Source organism: Buteo buteo, chromosome 6 (genome assembly GCF_964188355.1).
Source record: "Buteo buteo chromosome 6, bButBut1.hap1.1, whole genome shotgun sequence".
Lineage (NCBI taxonomy): Eukaryota > Metazoa > Chordata > Aves > Accipitriformes > Accipitridae > Buteo > Buteo buteo.
The window spans coordinates 19,258,506-19,271,271 of record NC_134176.1 but is presented as its reverse complement, the minus strand read 5'-3'; the positions used below and the strand labels follow the sequence as shown (position 1 = coordinate 19,271,271).

The following is a 12,766-nucleotide window of genomic DNA, read 5'->3' as shown; positions in this document are numbered from 1 at the left end:
TGCATATAATGGTAATTACATGAGCACACAAACAATGTAACGGCAAAATGAAATTTATGACATTAGTTCTCCAAATGTGACTGATGCTACACATGAGTAAATATGCAGGAGTTATATATGTGCTTACCAGTTCATGTTGGTGGCTATAATATCCTCCTACTTCCCCCAAGGACAGAAACCAAGACATACTTCTTTTTTGTTTTGTCTGATTTGTAGGACAGGAGGATACAACAAAGCATAGACCTGAACAGAACATCTGAGAAAAACTAATGACCCATTATAATGAAAGCAGCAATCCTTTTTCCTTCAGATCTCTATAACCACAGACTTCATATTTAGTGCTGGTTTGAAGTTAGCTTTTCTTGAATTTTGAACTTTCTACCGAGTAATAACACAAGATAAGAAACAAAGATCTATGGAAGTAGTTTACCTTTATTACCTATAAAAGTACATTACTGTAAAACAGTGCTAAGTTTAACTGAGCTCTCAAAACCAGATCAAAAAAGGAATCACAGAAACAAAGTACTGATGCCACAGATAACTTCCAAAACAGTCTGCTATCCAAACAGCCATCTCCTTCACCAACCATCTCAGCTGGAATGACTTGGGAAATACTACATTCATTGAGCAAATCCAAGACAACATTGACAAAATCTTCCAGAAAGGAAGACAGTTGGAGGAAAGAGAGATGTAAGTAAACGAACTAATATATTATTTAAAATTACTGAAAGTTCTGCAGTGAATTTGAGACAAGGGCCTCATTTTACTTGGCTGAGCTGAAATGGCTATCAAGGAGCTGCCACATACACCGTCATTTAAACTGCATGCAAAGGCAATAACTACCAAAAAGATAATTTTCACTGATAAAAGATAGAGCTGTTTTAATCATCTACATTTTAATAGGAGGTCCATCAGTGACAATACTGAATTTAAATATCATACGGGAAAATCCTCCCAAAGTGTGCCAATCATTTGCAAGTCAAAACCCACAAGACACCCTGCAGGTTCCCTTCAGCAGGTGGTGGGAATATTGATGCTGCTGCCCTAACAAGATTGACTGATGCATTGGAGATCCCTGTGGGGCAAATTATTTTCTTCAGAGTGCAAAGGCACTGGAAAGAATAAGCACAGGAATTAAATGCGAGTACCATGAATGTGATGCTCAGAATGAGAAATCAGGAGGCTTGTATTGCCTTTAAAGATAGGTAAGTCACAGCATCTATGCCTCAGTTTCTCCATGTCTTGACTGGGAATAAATAATACATACTTCAGGGCACAATGTATTTGAAACTTAACATGTTGACCACTCAAAGTTGTTATGAAAACAAATACTATAGCTTTTATAAATATGTAGACTTTTGATTTAGAAAAAGAGTAAAAGATAATTCAGTCACTGTCTTACTATCTGCCATACCAAGTGTCTTGGTTGCCATACTATCTGCAGCTGCTTAACTTAGCCAGTTACTTTTTATTCCTCTAAACTTGCTCAGATGCCTAAATATTCATGCTTATAAATATAAAGAGCTAAAACTAAAAATGCAGCTATAAGACCAAATATCAAATATGGAATTCAAGATTTAAATCAGCTATTGGTTCAACAGTGTAAAAATTCATAGTGTGGAGGTAAAAAAAAGACTATAACTAATGGTATTTTTTTCAAATGCCAAGAGCTGTTTGCAAAGTCAGTGTTTTAACAAAATGTACCGACTAGATTCGTACATATGTGATTAACTGTTGAAACTAAAAAGCTCCTACCTTTTTTTCTCTCTATAAAGTCCATGCATATTAATATCAGAATTAAAAAGGTGCAGATCAACACTGCCCTGCTCATTGAAAAAGTGACGAAAGCCCAAAACAGCTTTCTGTTTTCCAGTTTAGCATTACTAAGTCTCACTCATGATGTATTTTTCCACTCATATCAGTTTAGCCAAGTAGCTTACCATGATAGAAGTGGCATTAAAAGCACTAACAACTCTAAATCTGCATTCACTGTTTCATGTAGAGTGAACTTGGATTAAACACATGGTAGGCATGTTTACTTGCAGATGGCAGAGTACTGGAAAAAAGTCTAGTTTTAGAAAACATTGATCCTTGTGCTTTTACACATAGATAAATGACTCAAGTAAATAAACTGTACAACATAGCCTCTGGTATGGGTGTACCCAGGTTAAACATGGTCAGCATATTACGGCTTCAGTGAGCCTGCAGTATTGACCAGACTTTTCAAACACTACCCAATTAAGTCAACACAAATTGAAACTCAGACCATTGTTTCACAACGCCAAATGTACAACATCAACACCAGTTTACCAAGACACTGGCTCGTAACTTCAGTGTTGATGTTAATATTACATCACATCATAGCAACAGCATGAAAAGATCCTTTATGCTCAGCAGAAAATCAGATTAAAAAGGCATCCAGACTTTCAAAGCAAAAGTAAAGGAATTTTCTTTTCCAAGCCAATGTAAAACCAAAACCAGAGCGATGCAGATAATCAAGTTGCGAGAACTGGATTATCTCCATCCTAGAAAAAGACAGAAAAGAAAAATAAAAGAAATCAAAGACTAGCTAGCAAGTTAATAGTGGAAGCATTTTTACTACCAAAAAGTAGTATATTGTTTGTATTACAGAAAGAAAATCATTATTTCAGTTTTCTTAAATTACATGCAAGGCCTTAGAACAAATGTTGAAGAACGGAATGGTTAGCAGTATGGTAATAGGGAAAAGTGGAATAAAACATAGTATGTGTTTATCACTGGTCAATGTCCTGGTTTCAGCTGGGATAGAGTTAACTGTCTTCCTAGTAGCTGGTATAGTGTTATGTTTTGTGTTCAGTATGAGAAGAATGTTGATATCACACGGATGTTTTCAGTTGTTGCTAAGTAATATTTAGACTAAGTCAAGGATTTTTCAGCTTCTCATGCCCAGCCAGTGAGAAGGCTGGAGGGGCACAAGAAGTTGGGAGGGGACACAGCCAGGACAGATGACCCAAAGTGGCCAAGGGGCTATTCCATACCATGTGACGTCACATCTAGCATATAAATCGGGGGGCAGTTGGCTGGGGTGGGGTGGATCACTGCTCAGGGACTAACTAAGCATCGGTCAGTGGGTGGTGAACAATTGCACTGTGAATCACTTGTCTGTCTTGGGTTATATTTCACTCTCTGTTATCTTCCTTTTCATTACAATTATTATTATTATAATATTTTTTATTTCTACTAACAAACTGTTCTCATCTCAATGCACAAGTTTTACTTGTTTCCAATTCTCTCCCCCATGCCACTGGGGGAGTGGGGGCAGTGAGTGAGCGGCTGCGTGGTGCTTAGTTGCTGGCTGGGGTTAAACCACGTCAGTGAGACACTAAGCTAGCCTGTACAGTATTTCATTAGATATGTTAATTTGGTGGGGGAGAGTTGTAGAACTACTTTGTCTGGGTTTCAGTAAAGTTTCGATATAGCTGGATGTAGGAAAACAAATCAAACTAGAGATGGCATAGAGCAGCATAAGAATATAAAAATGAGTTAAGAACAAGTTTCCACCAGTCCATCCATGCAATAGTGATGGATTATGGTGAGTAGTTTTCATGGTTTGGTCTCGGGCCACATTTTAGTTTAATTTATTGTCTTAGCACATAGGTATCAAGAGTGCTGATGAAATTTGATTGCAATGAAGTTATAGTACAGAAGCAGATCAGCCAAAGGCTTTCAGTAAAGAGCTCTTGTAGTCCACAGCTTTGGCCACAACGGGTTTACTTGAAAGACCATTCTCATCTCCTTTTCCCTAACTCTAGTTACAGAAGACAGCAGTCAGCTTTATTCAGAGAAAACACTGGCCTTTTTTAGTGAGATGCAGTATGTAAGGTGGCCAAAGAGCATGTCTCCTCTCCCCTACTGAGAAAGCAAGACATGGCAGCTTTCTGAAGAGTAGTAGCTGCACATAACTTTCTTCATACCATTTGTTGCTACTAGTTGAAAAAATATACGCCAATATGAAGAATAATGGAAAAATAACCATCAAGCCCTAGAAAGGAATACAATTTTCAGAGTTGGACAAAACACATTTCAGGTTTTCCCATGAGTTAAAGCTCACTGAAATAATTGCTTTCTCTGTTAGTTTGATCATCTAGATTAAAAAAAAATATCCTGACATAAAAAATAGCCTGGCACTAACCTTAAAGGCCAATTCTTTAACTCCATCTAAAACCAGTTAGCTACCAGAAAACACAGTATGTTTAAATAAAACTAATCTTGGAGAAATTATATTATGCTCTTCAAACATAGTAAGTTGGTTGAATCCTTCCAAAGTGCAAGGTTCAACTCATCTTTAAACTGTAGATTCATGAGCAGGGGAAGGACTGCTAAGTAGAGTACTGGCTAGCAAGGAAGTAAACCTTCAGTAAATGGAAAAGAGGTCTTCAAATAAAATTTAAAGTGAGATGAGTTGGAGAGATAAAGAGACATAAAAAGACTGTCCCAGACTGGGGATTTGCAGAAAAATCTCTGTACCAGAGTAGACAACTTATCTGAGGAATGCAGCTGTTTGACATAACCCTGGCAAAAGCATGCATTAAAATAATTTCCTGAGGGACAGTTGCTTCCAGATCTCCAGTTTTGCATTAAGGTAGGCCACTTTCTGCTTGATGAGGATAAGATGAAGCACAATTTTTAGGAACAAGTTGTTTATAGTTCCTAGTCAGAAAAAAAGGGATCATAATTGATTAGGTAACTTCTGGTCCTCTCAAGAGCAGTCTGTTGTCTCAGGAAATGGCTTATGCCAGAGCAAGTCAAGCCCCCCCTGACAGAAGCAAAGCAAAAAGCAAAAAGTAATTTCATTAGCACACCAGAAATGCACCTTAGAACTGCAAGACATTTATAGCAAAATACATGCACTGATAACCCCTGCGCAATTTTATAATATGTTATTATAATAGAGACTGCTAAAGAGCTAGGTCTCAGACGCTTGGCTACAGTGCTGCAAGTTTCTCACACTTATTTACTAACAACCACAACTAAACCATATAGAATGGTTTGTCCCATGCAGATTGCTGTTGATGGTAGTATTTAGTTATATTTCACCAGCATGCAAAGTTATGCAGCACAAGAAAAAAAAAAAAGACAACACATGTAGATGACTTCATTTCTCAGATATTTTCCTGTAGTTAATGAGTTCTCACCTACAGAATTCTACAACAGAACCTTTCTCAGGAAAAGGAAAATAAACCCCCTTTCATTTGTTTAAGGTTGAGGATGGCTGCTCTCTCCAGCCTTTTTCACATTCTTTATATTTACTCCAAAATAAATCCTTAAAAACATTTCTTTATTAATTATATGAAATTCAATTATAAACTATTAGATGCCAGATGCTGCCTACAAGCAAAAGCCCTTAGAGACTACAGGAGAGACAGTCATGCATACCAGGTGCCACATAGCTTTGATTGCTTTGTAAGTTCTCAGCTCCAGCTATAAAGTAATACTTTAACACATTCAATGAGCACAAAAATGCCCAGGGAAGCAAAATAATCATAATTAGCCCAGTGCATACTTCAGCAGAATGACCTAATTTAAAAAGTGTTTTGCAAAGCAATTCTCATATTGAAAGGCAATTACACAGAGCAAAATAAAAATTGTATTTCTGAGATCCATGCAAAAAAGCACCAGCAAGTATCCATGAAAAGGGATGTAAGACACTACAGAGGATAGTAGGGAATAGCAGACATTTTCAATTTCTTCCGGGCCTTCTCTTGTTTCCATTTTATTCTTTTTCAAAACAAGAACAACTTAAATATCAAGAGCAACTATTAGCACTGACACAAGGCCTCCTGGCCATACCCTGAATTACTGGGACTAAGACTACTGACATTTTCATTCTCTTACATTAGTCTTGCTTGTTAGTATTTTTCCACTAGTAAAAATCTGTACGTTTTTTGCCCTCCATCCTTTTTTAGGTGGCCAGTTACCCAGCAAAAGGCAAGGAGGAAAAGGCAAAGAGTACTCTGGATATCAACAAAAACCAAGTGACAACACTTAACGTAGTCAGCCCTTCAGAGGTTAAAATGCATAAGGAGATGGAAGGACTCTGGAAAGACTTTAATAGGAATCACCCTTTCTAACACCTACAAAAAAAGCCTGAAAAACTAATTTTTCATTATGCTGTGATCAGATGCTTTTACTAGCTTGCTGGTCTGTTCATCATCTCTATTTAGTACTATGAAACAAGGAGATAATTTCCATGTAAAAAACTGTAGAGAGTCATAAATATTTTGTGTTCTCTAAATAGTATTAGACACATCTTTGTCTATAGAAGACTCAATGCAGATCATTAAGGTATACTTGAACCTCCCATGAGAAAACCGTCAAGAGAGACAGAAACCCAAAAGCTTGATTTGTGAAGATCCCAACTGAGGCTTTTCAGTTGCATTGTTTTGTCACTGACACTTTTGGATGGATGTACCCCAACTACATTGCATAAGCAGGCTGCATAAGGAGCACGACTGGAAATATTTTGGAATCAAGTGGCCATTCTTGCAGTTGCATTGTATCTGCATGCTTTAAAAAAACAAAACAAAACAAAACATTAAAAAGCTTAAGTTTTAAAAACCCCAGCCAAATCAAGCATATAAAAATATCAGACTAGCAACAATCAAAAATGCATCATTATTAACTAGCTATCACAGAATGGGCCATTTTATGGAACTGCGGGGTACTGCAATGCCTGCAAGACAATGACCAGTTGATAATAACTAGGTTGGATGACACATGATTTGGCAGCACCTCACGTTTACAGTGCAAAGACAATAAGATGTATCCAAGATATTAAGGCAGGTTTGCAGCAGAGAATATATGTATACATATATATTATACATGCATGTATCCAAGATGAGTGAATACAGTTGAGAAAGATATTAAGCTTTTGCATCTCCCTTCCATCGTTGCTATGGGTAATGTACCATGGAAATGAGGGAAGAAAGAACAAAATCTGTGCTTTCTAGGTTTTTATCACTGGTAAAAATAAGGAAATTCTTGCATAATAGGAAGACTGTAACAAGATTTTGTCCACAAACAAGTGTTCCTATCATGTTGTCTAACAGAATCGTTACCTCTATCTACAAAGCTTGTCTTGCTTGCATTCCTAGAATCACAGGATGGCTGAGGTAGGAAGGGACCTCTGGGGATTGTCTAGATCCAAACTTGAAGTTTAGTGTAGAGTCATCTAGGGTGGGTTGCCAAGGGCTGTATCCTGTCAGGTTTTTTTAATATCTCCAAGGATGTGAGACTCCACAAATTCTCTGGGCAAGTTGATGTATCTTATATGTGTATCTGAAATAGTATTACCATTATGCAAACAGTATGTAATTGTACTGTTGTTCCCCAGCTCTTTGCCTGTCAACTAATTACCTGAAACGGACAGTGTAGGGCAGGGAATCCCTCCTCAGATGCTTTGTTATGATGTCTAGGAAAACCAAAGCCCTGATCCAGACAGGGCCATTCTGATCTTTGGATTTTATTCCTGGAACTTGAAATGATACTTGCTATCTACCAAATTGTGATATTTAATCTGCACTTGCTGTATGTGAAACGAATTGATAATAGCTCAGTTTTGATAATAGAATCCAGTTCAAACACTTTATGCTATAAAACATGAATTGAAGCTTGAGATGAACACTACCCGTATTCTGAAAATGGAAAACAAAGATTCTTAAAATCTTCCAAGCAACGAGAAGAAACTTTGGAGTAATACTGCACACTGTAGACTGACCTGCTGCAACAGCAAATTGTGATGAATTATCTGATGGGTGGAATTTTATCAGTTCCACACAATACAATAAAAACACTGGAATGATTCGTGACCTGCCAAATAAAGAGGAGTAACTCTAGCCAAAGCATCCCTTCCTTCTGCCAGCATCTACCACTAATTAATTTTCCATTTTTTAAAATGGGAACAAATAGAACTGGTAAAATGGTTTCTGGCAAGCTGAGCCTAAATTGATAAACTGTAGAAAAATCTATCACACAGATAACATGAAAACAGACGAAAACAGAAAGTTAAAGCTGAGCATACCAGGCAAAAATCCCAACATAAAAAAAAAAGGAAAAGAAAAAAAACCCAAACGAACAAAACCCACACTTTTCAATTCAGAGTCAAACTCTCTTTCAAATAGCAATCTCAGGAAAGTTAATTAAAAAAATTAGTTAATTAAAATAATAGATCTAAAAATCACTTAAGAAAAAGTTACAGAAAGCTGCCTTAAGCATAGCTAGATTCCCAATATTACACCCCAATGGCTTAGATTCTTCATTTTACCCAGTTCTGTCCAGTGCAATGACAGTGCATGCTGCACAAAATCAGATTATCTTTTCATCTTCAGATATTCACAGATTGTCTAAACCAAACAACTAATTTAAGCCCAGTTGCAGTATTCCTCTTGTATTGGCTGTCAGCTGAGGACAGCACAGACAAGTTGAAACCTGTTGAAGAGTCCTTACAGAGCTCACTCTCAGCTGGTGTAAAGCATCCAAGAGTGGAGGTATTTTCTTATTGAAAGATCTGCTCCTGCTATAGTTGCTTTAAGCCATTTAGAGTAAATACAGGGTAATGTGGAAAGAAAGTCTTTCACAAAGCAGGACCTATGTTTCATCAACCCTAGAATACCACTTTCGAACAACAGTTCTCAGTGGATCAGCACAGACAGTCTTGCCTGAGTAAATACAAGCTCACTGCTTCAAGTTATAAACAAAATTAGTGCAGTAAATTCCCATAGTCACTTTCTATTTCCAAAAGAGCAACTAAATTCTAGTTTAAACTCAAATTTGTAGCAATTACTGTTGTCAAATATCGAACAAAAATAAATCTGCTTTAAAAGAGTACTGTGAAACTCATAAAGCATGTGGGAGTTAAATTCTACTGACCTCCCTCCAATGGTAATCTTTAAGATATGAATCAATATGAAATGGTTAACTGCTGCACTTGAGCTCAGTAACACTAAAAATAAAAGGAAATAACTTCGGAAAAAAAAAAGGGAAAACCCAAACTTATTCACCTTGATTCGCACTTTGTTATATTTCAAAAGCTAATGACTATGCAAGTTGGTGCTATGTACTTTTTATTGCACTAAGCACGGATGGTTTTTGGTAATAAGGCTAAAATGGGAAATAATATTTTCAAGGCAGAAAAGAATATAGCCTGTGAGTGCCACATGGCAGGTGAAGAATTTAAAGTGTATTGAAATGGTCCTTGAGTCACTTGAACTCAATGGGCGTGTTTCAGGTTAAAATGCAAGTAGAAATGCCATTGTTTGCTCAGAGTGCAGAATGCAACTACTTGAAATATTTAGATGTGACAGTGGTCAAATCACAGCAAAATGCCTTCTGTAAGGAGCAGTGAGTTTTTGACTGAACATATGCTTTGCTTTCTCTACTTTCTATGAAAGAGCCTTGAAGTTTCTGAAGGGCAAACCCACAATATTTTACTAACAAATCTAACAAAACCTATTACCCTATTTTTCCATTCTTCTTCAACCACCGTGTGCATAAGGATGCACTTTGAAAGCAAGTCAAATGTTAGCATTAGCATTTAGCTCTACAGTAATCAGTTACAACACAAACCACCCACAAGAACCAGCATAACGTGCTTAGGACAAGCCTATGTGGCCTAAACCAACAATTTTTATAGTGTAGCGGCCTGACAATGAAAATCAAATGAGTTAGTGGATGTTGCCCAGATGAGGTCCTTGTTATGAAAGGAAGAATGGATACTTCCTGTGCATTGCAGAGAATGCTGCCTCACTGAAGGGAAAAAGTTAGTTTAGGTGACTGTGTTAGTCTTTCTCTAACTCCCTTGACCCCTTCAAACAGGGTCTGAACTCATGTTCTGAAGTCTTCTCTGCTTTTCCTTTCTTTCAGTCAGCTCAACATCCTTGACAGGCTCATAAGCATACAAGACCCATACATACTGCGAGGCTTCTTTCTGGCAAAGTTGGGTTGAAAAAAAATGTAAGAAGTCAATGTAGTTAGAAATAAATAACAATATATTTATAACTGAGAGGTAAAGTGCACATAGTTAATCTAAGCCTTAAGAGATCTGACTTAGTTCTGCGTAATTATAGTAAACTTTAACAGATATCTAACAGGGTGGAGTGGGGAATGTAATTCTTTAAGATAATGTTATTTGAGAACTAATTTCTACATGAGTAATTTTGGATAAGTAATTTCTCCCTTTCTGTTTTAGTCTTCTACTCTTAGAAGCTAAGCTACTAATAGCATTAACTGGCAAGTACTATGATGAATTACTTAATATTCAAAAAATACTAGAGTCTTCTACAATTATAACGATATACAGATGCTGGAAAAACTATTTCATGTCAAAGCTACATTTAGCTAGGAAATTTTCAGCCTGAGAGAGAATACACAGACTGTTTCCTGGACAATGGGTCAAAATATTCATTGCCATTTCAGGCGTTACTGAATGATGGCCCATTTCTGGACTTTTCAGACGTCAGCAGTAAGGGCTACTTTCCACAACAGCACTCTGACTGCAAGAGATAAAAGACTGTTTATTCTTTTTTCACAGGGTAGGAAAACAATGACAAAAGCAGGAAGGCAGCAGTAATGCAGAAATCTGGAGATGATGATAAAGGGTAGGGAGAATGGAGAAAGCTGTTCAAATAAATCCATTCTGGCCAAAATCAGGCAGGTGACAACCAAGTATATACGACATTCAATTGAAGTGCAAATCATCATTTTTCAATTTAGTAATTAAAGAAAATTTTAAATTTAATTGGGTGTGCTAAAAAGTGATTTGAAATACAGAACACAAACTGAAGTATTTCAAACCTTTAGAACACAACTTTGTGCTGTTTTCCCCGAGTGCACTATATAACCCTTAAAAACAAGAAAGGACACTGCATTTGTTCAAAAGCAATGCTGCTGCACTCTGTGAAGTACACTTAATTGATACTGACATGTTACTGCCTCACTCTTGACATCTTTCGAGCAGTCAGAGCTAGCCAAATAGCAAGCTGGTATAACCCCTGGCTCAGAGAAAATTTCAGTTAGCGACAAACAGTAAAAAATAGCACCTGAGAACAAGGCAGATCTTAAAATGAGAACTGCTTAACAGAATACAGTGAATGAATGTATGGATTTAAACATTAACTGTATGAGGAATAATTTAATTGCACAAACAACTAAAGAGAATTTTAACAGCATTTCTCTTTGAAAGAACTAGTTTTGTTGTTCAGCTGATTTAATTAATAACCCCCGCAACCTTTCCGAAGGGACTGAAATAGCAGTGAGCATGAGCACAAACACACTGCCCCCTGCAGCCGGGCGTCTGGCAGAGTAGCTCACATCTTGGGTAATGTAGCAGTGCAACCCAATCAGCTCCATTTCCCAAGAAGTTTAAGTTAAGTAGAATACAGAACACGGCTAAACAAATTGTCCTTTATTCGTGGATCAAGCCCCCACCCTTCGGTGTCACGTTGTCTTAGGCATTTCATTACTAAAGCAAATACAGCTTACAAATCCTCTCATTTATCATCATTCTGTTGGTGAACAGATCTCTTCCATCACTCTTAACTGCTCCAATTTTCACACCATTGCCAAGTCCTCCTGTTTTTCATTTTAGAAAATCTTTAAAACAGGAGTAAATCAGTGAAGATCTTAAAGACAACAGCATAATGAATAACTTGTTTCTTTAGAAAATTGTAATTTTAGACAAATACAGTCTTTTAACAGATCATACCAGCCAATAAAAGGTAACTGCATTCAGATAATACATTAGACTTCTGCAAAGAGCATGTCTTCATGGTCACATTAACAGAACATGGAGTCTGCACTTGAGACAACTCCAAGAATTTTTATGCAGAAACTCACAAGAGGAAGCACATCAGTTCTCAAGCCACAAGACTAAACTTTCTAGTCTTTCTTCACACATTTCTTCAGTAATTTAGGTTAATCAGGTTGCTTCTGTGTAGAAACAGTAGATTGTATTCAGGAATAAGTACTTGAAGAGAGTTATGGCCAAAAAGTTGTACTGAAAAATAGTAAAGCTTCAAAGTCTAATTTTTCATCCTTCCTACCAGAGTGATGTATAATCATTAAAAGGATGGACTATAAAAGGAGAAATCTTGCCTATTCCCAATACGCCATTCTTGTTCATACAAATATAAACAAACATTTTATTTAGTTTTTGTTCTTCTCTGAACAACTACAAATAATATCTCAAATCAAAGACCCAGATTTCTAAACCACTAGCATCAGGAAATTTTACCGAGTGTCAGATGTCACTCACTCTAAAATCTTAATTAAAAGAAAAAAACCTTCAAAACTGATTTCAGGTTCAACTATTTCAAGTAATTTTACTTGGAGAGGCAGGGCTGGATATGTATGCTACACACTAGAACTTGTGCCATCCTTAAATCTTATTTCCTTTTTGTTGCATTTTATACATAAAGTTATTGTGATCTATACTTGGTATTTGCCCAAAAAAAGAAATCCACCAAAGCTTATGAAATAAATCTAAGCTCTAAAGGTAACTGTTATGTTGAATCAGCATTTTATAATTGCTTTCTAAGCATTGCTAGAAACCTGTATCAAATAGTTTTAAAATATCAAATTAATCACAGAAAATAAGGTATTTTTTCCACGAACTTTGGTTCATAAACTGATTGTCAGCTTAGCATTGTGAATACAAATATTACAAGGTAATATTGTGGCTGGTACCTCCACAGTGCTGTTGCTATAGCTCCCCTGCCACTGAGATCATATC

The 12,766-nt window shown here is 36.7% G+C and overlaps 1 protein-coding gene across 4 annotated transcripts in view; it reads right to left on the bottom strand.

Moving 5' to 3' along the window:
- The window catches only part of TTC7B (tetratricopeptide repeat domain 7B), a 140,500-nt gene that overhangs the window by 15,817 nt on the left and 111,917 nt on the right, over positions 1–12,766 (bottom strand). The gene's annotated exons all lie outside the window — the stretch shown is intronic.